We start from the raw sequence: 21,852 nt of genomic DNA on the forward strand, positions 1-21,852 counted from the left end.
TCCCTCAGTCCTCTGGGGTATCCCCAGCTGCCCTGCACAGTCTTTTATACTCAGAAGACTTCCATTCTCCCACTACCTTTCAGCCCACCTTCATCAGACAAGTGGATCCTGAACCATGCAGACCTGTGACTCCTGAAACATTCAGACCTGTGAATCCTGAACCATACAGATCCATGAATCCTGAACCATGCAGACCTGGTAATCTAGCACTATACGGGTAAAGAATATCCATCAGAGGTCTGCCAAACCCAGACCATTGAGGTTAACCTCCTTTTCAATACCTACTACAACAGGAGCATCCAAGGACCAAAGCCACAGTATTGTAATAGGAAGAGACAGGTTGATCAATGGAATCAAACTGAAGATCTACAAATAAACCTACATATCTATGGACATTTGATTTCTGACAAAGGCAAAACTATATAATGGAAAAAAAGAAAGCTTCTGTAAAAAATGGTCTTGGTCTAACGGGATGTCTGCATGTAAAACAATGTAAATACATCCATACTTATCACCCTTTACAAAACTCAAGTCCAAGTGGATCAAAGACCTCAACATAAAACTGGATACACTAAATCTAACAGAACAGAAAGGGGAGAACTCCTTACTATAGGAGACAACTTCCTTAACAAAACAGCAATGATTCAGTCTATAAGATCAACAAGCAATAAATGGGACCTCATGAAACTGAAAATCTTCTGTAAGGCAAAGAACACTGTCAATAGGACAAAACAGAAGCCTACAGATCTGGAAAAGATCTTCACCAATCCTACATCTCACTGATGGCTAATAACCAAAATTTATAAAGAAGTATGATACTAGCAACTAAAAAACCAAATTAAAAGATGGGGCACAGAGTTAAGCAGAATTCTCAACAGAGGAATCTCAAATGGCAGAGAAGCACTTAAAGAAATGTTCAAAGCCCTTATTATACATTAGAGAAATGCAAATCAAAACAACTCTGAGATTCCCATCTTATACCAGTCAGAACTGCTAAGATCAAAAGCTCAAGTTGCACATGCTGGCAAGGATGTGGAGCAAGGGGAACATTCCTCCATTGCTGGTGGGAGGGCAAACTTATAAAACCACTTTGAAAATCAATTTGGTGGTTTCTCAGAAAACTGGGAATAGTTCTACCTCAAGACTTATTATACCACCTGGTCATATATCCAAAAGAACCTCCATCATCCCACAAAGACACTTGCTCAACTATGTTCATAGTAGCTTTATTCATAATAGCTAGAGACTGGAAACAGCCTAGATGTCCCTCAACTGAAGAATGGATAAAGGAAATGTGGTACATCTTCATAATGAAATATCATTTGGGCATTAAAAACAAAGACAGCATGAATTTTGCGTGAATAGATCTTGAGAATATCATCCTGAATGAGGTACTCACTTACAAGTGGGTATTCACCACAAAATACCCACATGCTACTCCACATGCTACACTCCATAGACCCAAAGAAGCTAAACAAGAAGGAAGGCACAAATGGTGATGTTTGAATCTCACTTAGAAGGGAGAATAAAATAATCATAAGAGGCAGATGAAAGGAGGGTGGGAGAGGGAATGGGGAAGGGAATAGGGCATTCAGAATCAGGTGTGGGGAGCAACAGGAAAGATAGCCAAATGGCCATGAGAAGGAATGGAAATCTGCATTGGGTATGAAAACTGATGGGTATGTAAATGTGGAGAGGGCATCTCCAGGATATTATAGAGACCTAGGATATGGGAGGCACCCAAGAATCAATGGGGATAACCTCAGCTATGACTCACAGCACTGGGGATATGGAAACTGAAGAGTCTTCCTCCTGCAGTCAGACAGGAGCTACAGTAGAGCAACAGAGACACTAAGCTACCCAGAAAACTTTCTACCCCAAATTTTTCCTGTCTCTAAGAAATATAGGGACAGAAGGTGGAACAGAGACTGAGGTAATGACCAACAAATAACTGGCCCAACTTGAGACCCATCTCATGATGCTCTTGTATGCTTGCAGACAGGAGTCTAGGTAGGCTGCCCTCTGAGAATCTCCACCCAGCAACTGACTCAGAGTGATGCAGAGTCCCACATCCGGTGGGTGGAGCTTGGGGACTCTAATGGAGTATTTGGGGAAGGGTTTCGGGCCCGTAGGAGATAGAAACGCCACAGGAAGACCAACAGTGTCAACTCACCTGGATCCTTGGGGCTTTCAAGAGATTGAACTACCAATCAAAGAGCACACATGGACTGGATCTCATCCCTCCCGGCACAGACATAGCAGATGTACAGCTTGGTCTTCATAAGAGTCTCAAACAACTGGAACAGGGCCTATCCCAAAGAGCTGTTGCCTATTTATGGGATATTTTCTTTTACCTGGACTGACTTGTCTGACCTCAGTGGGAAAGAATGTGGTTAGTCCTGCAGAGAATTGATGTGACAGGGTGGGGGGACACCCAGAGTGGCATCCACACTCTTAGATGACAAGGAGAGTCAGGAAGAGTAATTGGAGGGGGTGACCCAAAGGGGGAGTTGTGAACAAGATGTAAAGTAAATAAATAAAATGAAAAATTTAAAAACAAAAATCAACAACAACAAAAGAATTATTGTGGCAGATTACTTTTTTAAACAGTGCCTTACAGAATAAAAAGCTGTATTATAGCTTTTGTATTGTGAAAGAGTAATTTTCTGAAGAACCTGGAGAAGGTCATAAGGTTTTCAGATCTGCAAGTGATTTATAAAAATGAATACATCTCTGTGGGTTGGTACAAAATAATCACAGGGAAATGATAAAGTGTTTATTTCCAGCTTGCTTTATCAAAACGTCACTTGTAAGTGGTGAGACTTTTATCAGAAATATTGTTTGAAGACAACATTGAAACCTAGTGTGGCTGGGCAGTGGGTCCTCCATTGTCCTTCCAACTTTATATCGAATTTCATACACTGACCTACATAGGATGCTGCCCTCCACACCAAACAGCAAAGAGATTCATTTTCTATGGAGAAGTAGCAGCCAGAATTCCACCTATCCATCGCACAAAATTTGTCCATGAACGAGGAGACTGTGAAATGGAATGAGGTCACCAAAATTGCCTTTATACTAGAGAGTCAAGGACAAAACTAACACTTGCTATGATGTACCTCACATGTTCATTATAGAATAACTGAAGATATTGAGATGTAATCTATTGCAAAGCAATGAAAATATTGAAAACTAAATGAGTATTCTTGTAGTCATGAGTCAAAGTTCTTCAGTTATTGGTTATTATGTAATAGTTGCCTGCAATGACCATTTTATTGGGTTTTATTTTAGTTTTTGAGTTAATATAATTACAACATTTTCCCTTCTCTTTCCTTCCTCCAAAAACTACCACATACCTATAACCTCCACTTTCCTTCAAATTCATGGATGTGTGTATGTTACATTCCTATATATGCATTCCTAAAATAAGCTTTTCAGTCTGTATAATGTTACTTGTATGCATGTTTTCAAGGATGACCATTTCATACTGCACAACCAATTGGTGTGCTCCCAGGGGAAGGCCATCTCTGTGGCTCCCAGTTTTCCTTCATTGCTTATAATTCTTTGCCTAGGGTTCCAGCTTTGTGGGCTTTCCCCAATCCAGTTCAGTGTGTGCATTGGTGACATTCTTGTTCGTCTCATACTTAGGCAGTCATGTTGGTGAAACTTGATGGGTGTATCTTCTAATATGACTAGGAGACACAATCTTACCGTGAACTCCTTGATGCTCTAACTCTTACAATCTTTCTGCACCCTCTTCTGCAACCTTTCCTGAAGTTCAAAATAGCATAATCTGTAGCAACAACCTATAAACATTTGCCCTTATACCCATAACTAAGTGTATTCTCTACCCTTTATTAAGGAAATGTCTCTATGCAACAGAGGTAGACTATTCCAGAAAACCACAACCAATCAAAATTTTACAGTTTATGAGAAGAAAGAGAAATGGCTAAAATTAATCAGGAAATGGAAGGAGCAGCAGCATTTAACATTTTTATTCCTTCCCACTAAATATTTGTGCTTGACACATATCAGAATTAAGAACCCTAAGCAGTAATGTAAAAAGTGAGTTGGGTGAGGTGGGTAAGGTAGAAGTCTCCCTTGGTGAAGTTGAGAGAAAAGATAGAATGTAGACAAAACTTCCCTCTGGAAAAGATAATATGCTGCTATGGTGTCAAACCATAAGTGATGATAAAGAAGAATACAGGAAAGAGAAGAGCTTGGCTCACACATCTCTCCCGACCTACATTTACAATCCTAAGAACAACACTCCACATTTGACTTTGCCTTTGAGAAAGTGAAGCATGTCTACTCTATAAAGTCAATCTAAAGCCCTGTCCATAAAGCTTGCTGAATTTGCTAATTCATGAAGCCGTCCGCGCCCAGGTAACTCTAAGCATGGAGTAGTCTTCCATCAGAAAATGGGTTGACATGCCCAAGTAACTCTAAGCATGGTGAAACTTTATTCTTTTACTCACCTTTTTGATGATGGTTCTTAAACACTTTAACCTCTCTTATAGCCCACTACCCACCAGAGGTAGTGGGAAAGAAAGAATATGGGGAAAGTGGACCTGTTTAGAAAGTTGTTTGGAGGAACTCCCATCTGTGTTGCCTGGAAATCATCAGTTCAGTTGACAGGTTAGCAGGCTGTGACAGCTCGATCTACTCAAAAACACTTCACAGATCCATTAGCACTTGAGTTTGGTAGAGTTGGGTTAGCAACAACGATGACATAGCCTAGCAGAGACAGTCAGGCCTCAGCTTTGGCTTGAGTCAGCAGGAGGGACTGGCAGTAATACCAAGAGATCTCTGCCATGCCTCTCTCAGGGAAGCAAAGATTAGCAAAGATGAGAGACCCACGAGTGTTGTACAGCTAGTTCTATAAGCAAGTCAAGCTCAACCTCTGTTACTCTTCTTCCTGTTCTATTTATACCCTCCAAACATCATGTGTCCTCTATGGGTCTTGCCTCAGCATGTGTCTTCCCTCATTGCGTGCATCTGTCTCTGCTGACATCACCCTGCCAATCAGCCCAAGTTGGAAGAAGCAGCAAGAAACTGCATCACACTACCAGGAGGGCTTTTGGTGCATTTCCCTCTATGGACTCCCAACAAATGCAGCTTAACTACACAGTGTGAGGCAGACCGATTCACACCTGTTGTTAGCAAAGAATCCTTGATCACACACCCTTTTACACGCTTGCTTTAGCACAACATCCTCTCTCCTGTGTGTCTTCAGTGAAGCATTCCTTCATGAATCTCCCTTAGCCTTTCACACCTGTGTCCACCTTAACGAAGCATTCCTTCATGTGTTTGCCCCAGCAAAACACCATCCAACACAACTGAACTAAGGGTTCTTTCTCCAAAGAACCCTTAAAGTTTCCACTTCTGCATGGTGTCTTCATCCATCAGAAATAGTTTGACATGTTCATTGGTAACATCTTTGTCCAGCTCACCTCTGAGTGGCCATGGAGAGATTCTATGGGTGTAGTTTCTGATGTTACTAGGAGCCATAATCTCACGTCAAACTGCCAGATTCTCTGAGTCTTACAATCTTTCTGCATCCTCTTCCACAATGGTCCCTGAGCCTTACAAGTAAGAGTGTTTTCTAGATGTACCCATTGGGACCCGACTCTACAACTCTGCATTGTAATCGTGTGTGTGTGTGTGTGTGTGTGTGTGTGTGTGTGTGTGTGTTTAGATGCATGCAATAATAATCTATGGAAAAAGAGCCCACGAGTTTGAAGAAGAATGGGGAGGGGTATATTGGAGGGGTTTGAGGGAAGAAAGAGAAGAGAGAAATGTGTTTATTAAACTACAATCTCAAAAGTTAAAATAAAAAGAAAGAAAGAAAAAAGAAAATAGTTCAAAGGATCTAGAGTAATGCTTAGTTGATCAAGTGCTTGCACAAAGACCTGGATTAGCTTCTCAGCATGGTAGGAAATGTGTATGGTGGTACCTGCATGGAATCCCAGCACTCAGACATTGAATCATAGCAACACAGAGTTTGAAGCCAATCTGGAATACAGAGCATTCTTTCTAGACCAAAGATGAGGCTAGGTTATGTCAGCTAATATTTTCAAATTCATTTTATGGGGCAAGGCGTGAATGACATGGTACACATGTAGAGGTCAGAAGACAACTTGAAGGACCTGGTGTTCAACTTCTACTGTGGAGGTCCCTGGGCTCAAACTCAAGTTGCCAGGATCAGTGGCAAACTCTTTACCTGCTGAGCTATCTTGCTGGCACCATGAGCATGCTAGTTTTTGTTTGGTTTGGTTTTTTATTAAAAAATACATTCAAAATATACATCATTAATTTGCTTAATTTTTTAATTTTATAAGACATACAAAATTTTAAGAGCCAATTCACAATTTAGAAAATGGAAGAGAGAAATGTGGTTATTAAATTATAATCTCAACAGTTTAAAGAAATAGAAAGAAAGGCAAAGAAAATAGATCAAATAGTAGGTACAAGGTCCTGGATTAGCTTCTTGCCAAGATGTAAACCTCTGTATTACTCTACCTATATTTAGTGTTTATTATCTGATTGACACTGAAAGTATTCCAGGTATTTCTTGGTCTCCTATCTCTACAAAATAGATCTTTAGTGTTTTTTTAATAAATGAACAAACTGTATCTCAGGAATGCAATCTTAGTTTGATTAATGTGTGTTTTGTGAGTGGAGGTTACTAGAAAAGTGCCCTCGGTAACTACATGACCTTTTGAAATCATGAAATTTTCAAAGTTTTAGAAGAGGATACTGACATTATTTATAATTTGAAGCTATGGAAACAGGCAAAAAGGAAGAGACTGCCTGATTGTAGAACTGTTGTCTCTAGATTTCCTGTAAATTCTCTCCACTAATGATGCAGAACAGGCTCTTAAGGTAGGAAGAGGAACAAGAATTTTTAACAAGCCTTGTTTGAAAACAGCTTCAACAAAATTATTTTTGAAGAAATGGGGTGGGAAACAAAGCCAGAGAATCTCATAGCTTGAGCTTGGTTCTTTAAAGGTTGTTATGAAATAAAAGATATGCAGGTGGCGCAAAGATAGAAGAACAGCTATCATCATGTATGTACTTGTGTGTGTGTGTGTGGTGTGTGTGTGTGTGGTGTGTGTGTGTGTGGTGTGTGTGGGGTGTGTGTGTGAATGTGTGTGTGTGAGTGTGTGTGTGTGTGAGTGTGTGTGTGTGTGGTGTGTATGTATGGTGTGTGTGTGGTGTATGTGTGTGTGTGTGTGCACCTAAATGGCAGTCCGCTGGAATCCAGATAGTGTGCTGAATCCTGCAGAGCTGATTTACAAACCACTGTGGTCCTCCTGTCATAGGTGTTAGGAACCATCTCCAGCCCTCTGGAAGAGCAGTATCTTAGCATCTTTTCTAATTCCATGACAACTTAGAAAGATGCTTTTAAGGGCACGGGATTAGAGACCATGGCCATCATTGTGAAGACCATGGCAGGAGACATGCAAGCGTTGTGCTGGAACAGTAGCTGAGAGCTCACATCCTGATCCACAAACACGAGACAGAAAAAGAGACACCGTGAAGTATATGGATTTTTGAAACATCAAACCCCACCTCCGGTAACAGATCCCCTCCATAAAGTCCACGCCTTCTTGTCCTTCCCAAACAGTTTCAAAAACTGGAAATGAAGCATTCAAACCTGCAGAGGCCATTCTCCTTGAAACCACTGCAGGCAGCAAGCACTCTTAACCACTGAGCAATTTTATTAGTGCCACACAGTTTCATTCTTGACATAGAGTTGGTTTGTGTATTAAGAAATCACTAAGAGTTTCTATGTTGTGAAAATGTTTTCATATGGAAATGTCGATATTTTTGGTTGTACTTTTACATTGTTAACAAAATGCTATTGGTTTCCTCTGGTTTACATTTGGTTTCAGGGTTGTTTACATTATTATCACCCCTCCAGTATTTATCTAAACAATGTCTAAGTTGGGGAGCCACAGGCCTTGGATAGACCAACAGGGGTTAAAAGAAAGTGGGACTCCAAGATGCAACTGAACAGGATATCCATTCGCAATCAAACTTTATCAAAAGTGAAGGCAAGAAAATTATTCTAGACTCGTCCAGAGGAGCAGATAATTTCCTATCATTGCAGTAGCATCAGAATTGAAAGCTTCTGACAGCAAAGCACAGATTATATATTGCAAAGTTTGGATGATAAGGAATTACTGAGCACAGCACACAACATTGTAACCCACAACTATACTCTGACTGAGGGACACTTTCACCAGATCCTGGAAAGTTAAATACATTGGTTGATGAAAAATTAAAGCACGAAACTGGAAAAAGGCCTTTGAACTGAACACCTTCCTTCTGTTTATGTTCAGCCATTATTGACAGTAAGTGTTGATACAAAGTATAGGATCTGCCCTTAGCAAATGATCTATAACCCCAATGAGACTCCATTGGAGAAAACTCAATGTTTCCTTTGTGAGTGGTCATCTCTCGGAGATAGCTTCTGAGTTAGGAAAGGGATTTGTCTTCATGTTCTCTCTCAGCACTGGAACCCCATTTGGCCCACATCTGTGCAGGCCTTGGGGGAGCTGCCATGGTCTTTGTGAATGTATAAGTGGATCAGTCCTGCTGTGTTTAGGAGGCCTTGTTCCCTTTGTGTCCAAAGCCTCTCTGACTCTTAAAAACACTTCCTTTCCCACAGGATTTCTTGAGCCCTGGAGGGGGATGGGAGTTTGATGGAGACAACACATTTAGGACTGAATGTCCCAAGGCCTCTCATTGTCTGCATATTGTCCGGTTGTGGTTCTCTGTATTTGTTCCCATCTACTGCAGGTAGGAGCTTCTCTAATGATGGCTGATCAAGACCCTGATCTCTGAGCATAGAAAAGCGCCATTAAGAATCATTTTGTTGATATGTTCCTCTAGCAAACCTTAGTTTTCTCTCAGGTCCCTGACTAATTCAGTCTCAAGTTCTTGGCCACTTGAGCAGTGCTGGAAATGGGTTCTACCTCATGGAGTGAGCCTTAAATCCAATCAGATGTGGGTTGGTTACGCCACAATTGTGTGCCATTGTCGAACGTGTGTATGTTGCAGGAAGGACATCTTTGTGGCCTGAAGGGTTTCTAGCTTGGCCAGTGTTTACCTTTCTCATTTGGAAGCGTGTGGAGTATCTTCTAGTGCTATGAATATTAGTCAGCGGGAGTGAAGGCCCTCGGTAGGGATCACCTCAACTTCTCCATGATCAATAAGTTGTATAGCTGTTATCTTTGGCAGTCAGGCCTTGACATCAGTTTGATGAGAGCAATCAATAATAGCCTTGAAAATAGACGGAGTTGTTTGTGGGTTTCCACAACTCTCCTTTGGCCAACAACTAGCTTAGCTGTAGCCTATTCCTAGAGCAGGGGGCTTCACTTGATGAAGAGGGATGCATAGTTGGGGTTTCATTTCCTGCATTATTTGGTTCCTCCGTGTGTGTGTGTGTGTGTGTGTGTGTGTGTGTGTGTGTGTGTGTGTGTATTTGGAAGATTATGTTGTCTTAAGTTTTCATTACAACTACTTAAATCACCCTTAGTTTTAGCAGGCCCTCCCCATATTTTCTTCCTATTCTTCTGTTTTTTGACCCTTCCATTCCAGCCCCCACACTCATCTCCCATGATCTATTATATCTCCCCTTTCTAGGGTGATCTATCTCTCTCATCTAGTCACATACTCTACCTAACATCTATGGTTATATGGACTATAGCCTCTTTATTGAAGACTTAACAGCTAACATCCACATATAAATGAATACATACTACATGTGTCTTTTACAGCCTGAGTCATCTCACCGAGGATGATTTTTTTCTAGTTCTATCCATTAACCTGACAACTCGTAATTTAACTTTTTCAACAGCTGAGTAAGAATTTATTGTGCAAATGAATAGCAGTTACTTTTACATTCTTCTGTTGAGGTCCATCTATGCTGTTTCCAATCTCTGCTTAGTATGAATGGAATAGCAAAGAATGTGGTTAAGCATGTCTCTATAGTAAAAAAAGCATTCTTTGGGTCTATGCCCAAAACTGGTATAACTAAATCTCGGGGTAAATCCATTTCCAGCTTCCTGAGGAACTACAACACTGATTTTCGTTGGGGTTATACAAGTTTGCACTCCCCCCAGCAATGGATGGATGGTCCCCTTACACCACATCCTCTCCGGGATGAGCTGTCATTTGTTGAGTTGATCTTGACAATTCTGTCTCGAATAGCATGGAATCTCAAAATAGTTTTGATTTACATTTATCTAGTGACTAAGGATGCTGAACATTTCTCTAACTGTTTCTCAGCCATTTGTTTCTTCATTTGAGAATTCTCTGTTTAGATTTGTACCTCATTTTTAATTGGTCAATTTTTTGTTCATATCCAGGTTAGGTAGAAGAAGGAGGAAGGGGGAGGAGGGGGAAGAGGAGGAGGAGGAGAAGGAGGAGGAGGAGGAGGAGGAGGAGGAGCAGGAGGAGGAGGAGGAGGAGGACGAGAATTCTTAGAATTCTTCCAATTCTTAGAGAAACTCTTCAGTTTCATGAAGTTCCATTTATAAATGATTGGTTTTAGTCTTAGTGTCTGCTCTAAGACTCTGTTCAGAAAGTCTTTTCTGAGACAATGAGATCAAGACCTTCACTTTTGCTTCTATCAGATTCACTATACCTAGCCTACATTGAGGCCTTTGATCCATTTAGAGTTGAATTTTGTGCTGGGTGCTAAGTACAGATCCATTTGAATTCCACACGCAGCCATCAGTTGAACCACTGAAGACACTGCTCTTTTCCCAGGGTTGATTTCGCGCTTGATTATTTTGAAAAATCGGGTGTCTTAAAGGTGTGTATAATTATGACTGGGTCTCTTGATTCAGTTCCATAGATTAACACCTCTGTTTTATGACAATACCATGTTGTTTTATCATTGCATCTCTGTGGTACGATTGCTGATCAGAGGTGCTGATATTTCCAGTACTTCTTTTTTTGTTGTTTGTTTGTTTTTTCTTTTTTTTTCTTTATTTATTTATTTATTTTTTTATTAACTTGAGTATTTCTTATTTACATTTCGAGTGTTATTCCCTTTCCCGGTTTCCGGGCCAACATCCCCCAACCCCTCCCCCCTCCCCTTCCTTATGGGTGTCCCCCTCCCAACCCTCCCCCCATTGCCGTCCTCCCCCCATAGACTAGTTCACTGGGGGTTCAGTCTTAGCAGGACCCAGGGCTTCCCCTTCCACTGGTGCTCTTACTAGGATATTCATTGCTACCTATGAGGTCAGAGTCCAGGGTCAGTCCATGTATAGTCTTTAGGTAGTGGCTTAGTCCCTGGAAGCTCTGGTTGCTTGGCATTGTTGTTCATATGGGGTCTCGAGCCCCTGCGAGCTCTTCCAGTCCTTTCTCTGATTCCTTCAATGGTGTTCCCGTTCTTAGTTCAGTGGTTTGTTGCTGGCATTCACTTATGTATTTGCTGCATTCTGGCTGTGTCTCTCAGGAGAGATCTACATCCGGCTCCTGTCGGCCTGCACTTCTTTGCTTCATCCATCTTGTCTAATTGGGTGGCTGTATATGTATGGGCCACATGTGGGGCAGGCTCTGAATGGGTGTTCGTTCAGTCTCTGTTTTAATCTTTGCCTCTCTATTCCCTGCCAAGGGTATTCTTGTTCCCCTTTTAAAGAAGGAGTGAAGCATTCACATTTCGATCATCTGTCTTGAGTTTCATTTGTTCTAGGCATCTAGGGTAATTCAAGCATTTGGGCAAATAGCCACTTATCAATGAGTGCATATCATGTGTGTTTTTCTGTGATTGGGTTACCTCGCTCAGGATGATATTTTCCAGTTCCAACCATTTGCCTATGAATTTCATAAAGGCATTGTTTTTGATAGCTGAGTAATATTCCATTGTGTAGATGTACCACATTTTCTGTATCCATTCCTCTGTTGAAGGGCATCTGGGTTCTTTCCAGCTTCTGGCTATTATAAATAAGGCTGCTATGAACATAGTAGAACATGTGTCTTTGTTATATGTTGGGGTATCTTTTGGGTATATGCCCAAGAGAGGTATAGCTGGGTCCTCAGGCAGTTCAATGTCCAATTTTCTGAGGAACCTCCAGACTGATTTCCAGAATGGTTGTACCAGGCATGCAGGGATGGTTTAATATACGGAAAACCATCAACGTGATCCATTATATAAACAAACTGAAAGAACAAAACAACATGATCATTTCATTAGATGCTGAGAAAGCATTTGACAAAATTCAACACCCCTTCATGATAAAAGTCCTGGAAAAAAATAGGAATTCAAGGCCCATACCTTGACCATAGTAAAAGCCATATACAGCAAACCAGTTGCTAACATTAAACTAAATGGAGAGAAACTTGAAGCAATCCCACTAAAATCAGGGACTAGACAAGGTTGCCCACTCTCTCCCTACTTATTCAATATAGTTCTTGAAGTTCTAGCCAGAGCAATTAGACAACAAAAGGAGGTCAAAGGGATACATATCGGAAAAGAAGAAGTCAAAATATCACTATTTGCAGATGATATGATAGTATATTTAAGTGATCCCAAAAGTTCCACCAGAGAACTACTAAAGCTGATAAACAACTTCAGCAAAGTGGTTGGGTATAAAATTAACTCAAATAAATCAGTAGCCTTCCTCTACACAAAAGAGAAACAAGCCGAGAAAGAAATTAGGGAAACGACACCCTTCATAATAGACCCAAATAATATAAAGTACCTCAGTGTGACTTTAACCAAGCAAGTAAAAGATCTGTACAATAAGAACTTCAAGACTCTGAAGAAAGAAATTGAAGAAGACTTCAGAAGATGGAAAGATCTCCCATGCTCATGGATTGGCAGGATTAATATAGTAAAAATGGCCATTTTACCAAAAGCGATCTACAGATTCAATGCAATCCCCATCAAAATACCAATCCATTTCTTCAAAGAGTTAGACAGAACAATTTGCAAATTCATGTGGAATAACAAAAAACCCAGGATAGCTAAAACTATCCTCAACAATAAAAGGACTTCAGGGGGAATCACTATCCCTGAACTCAAGCAGTATTACAGAGCAATAGTGATAAAAACTGCATGGTATTGGTACAGAGACAGACAGATAGACCAATGGAACAGAATTGAAGACCCAGAAATGAACCCACACACCTATGGGCACTTGATTTTTGACAAAGGAGCCAAAACCATCCAATGGAAAAAAGATAGCATTTTCAGCAAATGGTGCTGGTTCAACTGGAGGTCAACATGTAGAAGAATGTAGATCGATCCATGCTTATCACCCTGTACAAAGCTTAAGTCCAAGTGGATCAAGGACCTCCACATCAAACCAGATACACTCAAACTAATAGAAGAAAAACTAGGGCAGCATCTCAAACACATGGGCACTGGAAAAAATTTCCTGAACAAAACACCAATGGCTTATACTCTAAGATCAAGAATCGACAAATGGGACCTCATAAAACTGCAAAGCTTCTGTAAGGCAAAGGACACTGTGGTTAGGACAAAACGGCAACCAATAGATTGGGAAAAGATCTTTACCAATCCTACAACAGATAGAGGCCTTATATCCAAAATATACAAAGCACTCAAGAAGTTAGACCGCAGGGAGACAAATAACCCTATTAAAAAATGGGGTTCAGAGCTAAACAAAGAATTCACAGCTGAGGAATGTCGAATGGCTGAGAAACACCTGAAGAAATGTTCAACATCTTTAGTCATAAGGGAAATGCAAATCAAAACAACCCTGAGATTTCACCTCACACCAGTGAGAATGGCTAAGATCAAAAACTCAGGTGACAGCAAATGCTGGAGAGGATGTGGAGAAAGAGGAACACTCCTCCATTGTTGGTGGGATTGCAGACTGGTACAACCTCCAGTAGTTCTTTTATCATTCAAGAGTGCTTTCGCTATCCTGGGCCATTTGTGTTCTCACAGGATTCTGAAAATCGGCCTTCACGTTCTGTGAAGAACTGTGCTGGGTTCTGATGCATCTATAAATTGTTTTTTAGTAGTAGAGTGGTCATTTTGACTACATTAATCCTATCAATCCACAAGAATGGGGACTCTTTCCATGTTTCGACATTATCTTCAATTTCTTTCTGATCTGATCTTGATTTAACTTAAGTAGGTAGTATATATCAATAAAATTTTACGTTTTGTTTAATTTTTCCAGTTTGGTAGAATATAAGATTTTAAAAGTATGTCCTTATGGTTTTCTGGGATTCTATATTTGTTGTGATGCTCTGTCTTTTGTCTTTAGTTTTTTTAATGTGGATCTTCTCTTACTGAATTTTAGTTAATTTGGCTAAGTGTTTGTTGAGCTTACTGACTGTTCTCAAAGAATCAACACTTTATTTCATTGATTCTTTACATATTTTTGTTTATTGTTTCTATTTTGATTTCAGGCCTGGGTTTGATTATCTCTTGCTATCTATTCCTTTCGCATGTGACTTCTTTTCATTCTAGAGCTTTTAGATGTGGTATTAAGATGCTAATATGAGGCTGGCTTGCTCTCTCTCTCTCTCTCTCTCTCTCTCTCTCTCTCTCTCTCTCTCTCTCTTTCTCTCTCTCTTAGGCACTCAAAGCTATGGACTTACCTGCTTTGATTTTGTGCTATAAGTTTGGATATGGTATGTTTTTGTTTTCATTCAATTATAAAAAGTGTTTAGTTTCTTTCTTAATTTCTGTCTTGACAAATTTTTCATCCAATAGTAAGATCTTCAGTTTCCATGCGTTTGTAAGCTTTTTGTTGTTTCTGTTGTTTTGGTTTTTTTTATATTTTACTTGAACCTGTGGTGTTCAGATGCAGGGTATTCCTTCTATTCTCTTGTATTTATTGATATTTGTGTCCAAATATGTGACCAATTCAGAAGAAAATCTCATAGGGTGCTGAGAAGTTATTCATTTACATTTGGGCAAAATATTCTGTAAATATCTATTAGGTTTATGATATAGCTCAGCATTTTGCTATTTCATTTTTTTCTGTATAGCGTCTATTGATAAAAGTCTATTGGTAAAATGTGTGATGGTCAATATATAATTTTAGTTTTAGTAGTGTTTCTTTTAGGAACTTCAGTAACCTTGTGTTGGGTGCATAGGTGTTTACAATTGTAATAGCCTCTAGGTCAGAGGTTCTCAACCTGTGGGTCTTAATCCTCTTGGTGGTCAAACAATGCTTTTACAAAGATCACCTATGGCCATCAGAAAACACAGATATTTACACTGTGATTCATAACAGTAGTGAAATTGTAGTTATGAAGTAGCAATAAAATAATGCTACAGTTGGGGGTTACTATAGTATGAGGAACTGTATTAAAGGGTCTCTGCATTTAGGAAGATTAAGAACCACTGCTCCAGGTAGATTTTTTTCCTTTAAATAATATATAATGTTCTTCTATATCTCTCCTATTTTGGTTTGAGACCTATTTTGTCAGGTAATAAAATGCTAAATGGAGTTCCCAGAATCCTATTTTTTAATTCCTAAAACAATCTCATAAGATCAGTAGTGTGACGACCTCAGTTTCTGGATGAAGAAACAGACCCACGTTTCCACAAGCACAACATACATGTATTGGGGTTGTGCCTGTGCTACCTGTGTCCTGCTGCTCTGGCCTCTTCCCAACATCATTTATGGTGCCTCCTCTCCCTGAATAGGAAGTCTCTGCAGTGTCGTGTGCTACACTTTGAAAGGATCCCTTTAACTCGGTTTACCTTTGAAGAACGGTGAAAGGTTTTTCTCACCTCCAGCTGTTTGGTTTTTGAAGCCTTGATAAAATCTGGATCTCCAGATAGAGCTGTCAAAGCAAGCGTCTCTGAGAGGACCTCAAAGTCTAGGCTTTTCCTCCAGGGGAAAACTTGGAAGGTTTCTGTAAAGTCAATTATCAGCCTCTTCATTTTCTCTCTTAGATACTTTTGTGGCTCAGAGTCTTTTTTTATTTATCTTTTCGTTGGTTCTTTGTAAATTTCACATCATGCATCCCAATATCATTCATCTCCCCATCCCCCTGTACCCACCCTCCACCGTTGGAATCCCCAGAACAGGAAGAGGAGGAGGAAGAGGAGGAAGAGGAGGAGGAGGTGGTAGAAGAGGAGGAAGAGGAGGAGGAAGAGGAGGAAGAGGGGAAGGAGGAGGAGGAGGAGGAGGAGGAAGAGGAAGAAGAGGAGGAGGAGGAGGAGGAGGAGGAGGAGGAAGAAGAGGAGGAGGAGGGGAAAACCATCTTGTGGAAGCTGTGGTGTATCACAGTATGTCCCACAGTATAACCTTTTGTCCACACTTCTTTGCTTGCAATGAAGTTCATTGCAATGAATCATTGCTCTGGTTCCAAGTCTCTGGATTCTGTTACACTATCAATACTGGATCCTCACTGGGACTCCTCTCAGATATCCTGCTGTTGCCCTGTGTCATGGAGATCCTGTCGTTTTGGATTTGTAGGACTTGTCCCTTCACATGCTCAAGCAGTTCATTGATAGGAGAGATGTTGGAGAGGGCCAACTCAAAGCCCTGGAACAGGGTCTGGGTGCTATCTGAGCTGACCAGCCCACCTACTCTCCCTTACCCATACCACTAGGGGGTGCTATCCCATCCAATGCTATAGCTGGCAAGGGGCAGGGGCAGTTCTTCTGCTCTTATCCCCTCAGGCCAGCTCATCACCACCCACAACAGCAGAGCCAGCTCTACTGTGCTGCCCAGGTGAGGTGCAGGATTCATTCTCCCAAGTTTTACAGTCAGTGAGAGGCAGAGCCAGCTCTTCCACTCCCATAAACCTAAAACCAGATCTCCTGTCTGCAGAAGGTGGCAAGGGGTGGTGGCGGTGGGATCTCTGCACTGCCAATACTACCACATGACAGACAAGAAAGTCAGCTTTCGTGGTGCTCATATCCTCTGGGTTGGCTTAACGAGGGCCAGATCTACTGTGCTTCCTGGGCTGTGTTAGGGACTTCTCCAGAGTACCACAACAGTCAAGGGGAGGCCAGGTTCTCCTGTTCTCACGCCTTTATTGATCAATCAAGAACCAACTAGGGAACAGGAACTTCAGTGTGTTAACACACAGATTCCCAATCAATGCATCAAAACCTCTCCCTACAGCTGACATCAGCTTCTCTGACAGTCTTGCCTTTTGGTACCATGTTCCACCATCTTCTTCTTGGTCTCTCATATTCTTTTGTGGGATACAAGAAAAACTACATCCAGCCCTCCCTTTCAGACATCACCAGGAACCCAAGTCACTTTCCTCAACACACAGATCACAAATGCCGAGTGCATACTTGCTTAAGCGCTGGACTTCCAAACCAATGCCACTGGAAACTTTTCTGTAAGTTTTGCTTCTGCAGATATTTACGTTGACACTGCTGGAAACTTATATAGAATTTTCTAGACGTTTTCACACGTTGATCCATTTTATTTTCTTCTAGGACAATTTTAATAATGTGTACCATTCCTGATACGTGTCTTATATACTTTTGGTAGAGCATTTATCCAAGATATATGCTATATGAACATATTCTAATACTTTTAAAAGTAATATATTTTTGGGGATTGTAATATAAATACTTCACTGCCCCTTCCCTTTCCTGTAAACCTTCCTATGTTCCTGTCTGCCTTCTCTGTCAAGTTCATGGCCTCTTACTCTTTAATTTTATTAAATATATATTTCATTCAAAAACCTAAGTACTACCTGCTCAGTCTGTATAATATTGCTTGTATATATGTCTTCAGAGCTGACTATTTGTTTTAGATAATCAGTGATATGGTATGCCCTAGAGAAGAGTTTCTTCTGCTCTCAGCATTGCCTGGACTTCTTTGTTTAGGATTAAATTTTTGTGAGCTTCCTCTCATCCATGTTAGCTAGTCTATGGGTCATCCTCACTCCAGTCATGTTGGTGAACCTTCACAGGAGAAGCTTCTGACATTTCTATGAGACAGGATCTTGTAGCAAACTCCATGATCCTCTGCCTATTACAATCTTTCTGCCCCCTCTTCCTAACTGTTCCCTAATCCTTATGTGTGGGAGTATGTGGCAAGTGTATCAGGTTGGGCTCGACTTCACAACTCTGCATTTCAAGTGGTTGTGGTTTTCTGCAACCGTCTCTGTTGCAAAGAGAAGTTTCCTTGATGAGGAGTAAAGACTACACTTAATCCGTGTGTTTAAGAACAATGTTTGGAGTGTAGTTCTGAATTATGCTGGTTTAGTAAGATCCAGAAATTGGTGAAAGCCATGCAGGGAAGGCTGTGGTAAGCAAGTAAGTTTCCTGGAGATAGCCTACTATTTTGCATGGCTGTGATCTGTGAACCCTAGAAAGACACAGCCCCAGGTGCTTTGTCCCATGATGGCTTCTTGCTACTGATATTCCTTCTAATATTTGTCATTTCTCATTTCTCATTTTTTTAACTCCTCACTGATGTATTTCTTATTTTTCTGATATGGAATGATTGGCAAAAAAAAAAGACCTTTTCTACTTATAGTCTATCATGATTGGTTCCTGGGAATTAGCCCGTCCTGTTAAGCAGATTCCTGGCGAATCAACATGAAGATGAACTTTCTTGAAACAATGATGTTCAATGTATTAATGGTTATATAGAATTCCTGGTTTGATTCAAATAATTTTAGGAAGTTAGAATAGTTGATAGAAAGTTTAAGGAGACGGTTTTAATTGTTTTGCCAGAGTGATACAATAAAGTTAGAATCAAGAATAGAATGTGCCCCCTCCTCAAGGAATAGTAAGTAAAGGCTTCATGGAAAGGAGGACAATGAGCTTTCATGCACTACAAGCATGTAAACTGCACTAGGAAATAGAATAGATGTAGAACAAATTAATGATCACGGAAAAAAATTCATTCCAGGTCAGGTCCAAAGACAAGGCTACAGGGGTGAGCTATGATACAGCAAGATCATGTAAAACCATCGCTGTGAACTTAGGAGCTTATAGAATGAAGCACAGCTTTGAAGTAATAATCGACATTCTGCTGTAACTCCCTCCTGTGTAACATTTTAGCTATGAGGTAGTTTTTCCTCACATACAGAACTTTTCTCTAAAAAGCTAAAAAAAAAAAAAAGCTGAAAGCAAAATAAAAGCTCAGTGTACCCCCTTTCTGCTTCATCTTGTGAGTGTGTGTGTGTGTGTGTGTGTGTGTGTGTGTGTGTGTGTGACTTTCTTTTCCTCTCTCTCTGACTAAAGAAGAGTTAATAAGTAATAGGCTGTGGGTGGGTAGGAGGTCTGAGATAAAGATTAAGGAGCCCTAAGAAGTTATTGTTTTTTTTTTTCTAATGTCCTGCTGTTATCAACAGGAGTCAATTGCCAGAAACCATTAGCTTTGGCCGCAGAATAGCAAGAGAGAGTTAATTGCCAGAAACTATCAGCTTTTGCCACCACCCCAACCCTCCCACACACACTGTACATCCCATCTCAATTTGCCTGGATGTCAGAGCTGGTCTTTGACAATAAATTCACTTTTGGGCCAGGCTTCCAATACCAGGCATGAGATTTCTCTTTTTTTTTTTTTTTTTTTTTTTTTGGAGCTGGGGACCGAACCCAGGGCCTTGCGCTTCCTAGGCAAGCGCTCTACCGCTGAGCTAAATCCCCAACCCGAGATTTCTCTTATTAAGTAGGTCTTACATCCGATTGGAAAGCTGTTGGTTACGCCCAAGATATGTGTGTGTCACTATTGCACGCTTAAGGTGTTCCTGGTTTCTTTGGTTACTCCAAGTCTATATTCATATCTAAAGACCAGGAATAGGAGCCCAGATGAGCGCTAAGATGTTATGTTTGTCTTTCTGGGCCTGGATTACCTCATTCAATTTACCTTCCTATTTTGTGACCTCATTTTTTAAAGTTAAATAGTAAATACATATCGGTATCCGTTCATCAGTTGGAAGACATTTAGATGTGGGGCTTCTTTTTTTTTTTTTTTTTATTAACTTGAGTATTTCTTATACTCAAGTGTTATTCCCTTTCCCGGTTTCCGGGCAAACATCCCCTCCCCCCTCCCCTTCCTTATGGGTGTTCCCCTCCCAACCCTCCCCCCATTGCCACCCTCCCCCCCACAGTCTAGTTCACTGGGGGTTCAGTCTTAGCAGGACCCAGGGCTTCCCCTTCCACTGGTGCTCTTACTAGGATATTCATTGCTACCTATGGGGTCAGAGTCCAGGGTCAGTCCATGTATAGTCTTTAGGTAGTGGCTTAGTCCCTGGAAGCTCTGGTTGCTTGGCATTGTTGTACATATGGGGTCTCGAGCCCCTTCAAGCTCTTCCAGTTCTTTCTCTGATTCCTTCAACGGGGGTCCTATTCTCAGTTCAGTGGTTTGCTGCTGGCATTCGCCTCTGTATTTGCTGTATTCTGGCTGTGTCTCTCAGGAGCGATCTACATCCGGCTCCTGTCGGCCTGCACTTCTTTGCTTCATCCATCTTGTCTAATTGGGTGGCTGTATATGTATGGGCCACATGTGGGGCAGGCTCTGAATGGGTGTTCCTTCAGTCTCTGTTTTAATCTTTGCCTCTCCCTTCCCTGCCAAGGGTATTCTTTTTCCTCATTTAAAGAAGGAGTGAAGCATTCACATTTTGATCATCCGTCTTGAGTTTCGTTTGTTCTAGGGATCTAGGGTAATTCAAGCATTTGGGCTAATAGCTACTTATCAATGAGTGCATACCATGTATGTCTTTCTGTGATTGGGTTAGCTCACTCAGGATGATATTTTCCAGTTCCAACCATTTGCCTATGAATTTCATAAAGTCATTGTTTTTGATAGCTGAGTAATATTCCATTGTGTAGATGTACCACATTTTCTGTATCCATTCCTCTGTTGAAGGGCATCTGGGTTCTTTCCAGTTTCTGGCTATTATAAATAAGGCTGCGATGAACATAGTGGAGCACGTGTCTCTTTTATATGTTGAGGCATCTTTTGGGTATATGCCCAAGAGAGGTATAACTGGATCCTCAGGCAGTTCAATGTCCAATTTTCTGAGGAACCTCCAGACTGATTTCCAGAATGGTTTTACCAGTCTGCAATCAGATGTGGGGCTTCTTATTGGTGGCTTTCCATGGAGATCTCTGGTCCAGCTAGTTGCACGAGTTCAGGCAAAGGGGAGAGAACTCAGGCAGGGAAGCGGGAGGTGGGGGGTTGGGGGGTTTGGGGGGAGGAGAGGGGTGGTGGTGGGAGGTGGGGGGTGGGAGGTGGGGGTGGGGAGACTGCTTTCAGTGCCTCTGCTGATGGTGCTGCTCCCTCCTGCCTTTGCCACTTCAGTTGCTCAGGCCAAGCTGACTAGCTGGGGAGGGGTGCAGGGGCGCTTCCGGAGGCAATTTAGGGATTGCAGAACTCTTCCCCAAATGGCGGTGTTACAGCTCTTATGACAGAAGCTCTCAGACAGTGGAATAATTCCTGCACACCAGTTTCCTTCTGAATAGGATTCTTAAACAGTTTTTGGATGGGCCAGTTTATGACAGCAGGTACTTCCTATTGGTTTGGCCTGAGAGCTTAGGAAGTCCTCATCTACATATTTGGGGGCGTGGTCCTGCTTCTATGTCTGATCTGTCTTGATCCTATGTGACCTGTGCTCCTGTCCTCATCTGTGGAAGAGGGGCTTGGGATGTTGCCCTATGTGACTGATCTGTCTCAAACCTCTCTACAGGGGGTTGTGGGGGGCTGTAGCTACTTGAGAAGGTCCTGATCTCCTGGGAGACTGAGAATGTGCCTGTCATCCCTTTTAAGGTCCCCAGGGAATCCTACCTCCATCAGGAATCAGGGTACCTTTCACAGCCCACCACCCTACATTTAGATTGCTTACATTTCCTACCTATTATGAAAAAAAAGTCAATGAATCTTATAGTTCTGTCTTTTGCCTCTCTTATAAAGACTG

Source organism: Rattus norvegicus, chromosome 9 (genome assembly GCF_021556685.1).
Source record: "Rattus norvegicus strain SHRSP/BbbUtx chromosome 9, alternate assembly SHRSP_T2T, whole genome shotgun sequence".
Lineage (NCBI taxonomy): Eukaryota > Metazoa > Chordata > Mammalia > Rodentia > Muridae > Rattus > Rattus norvegicus.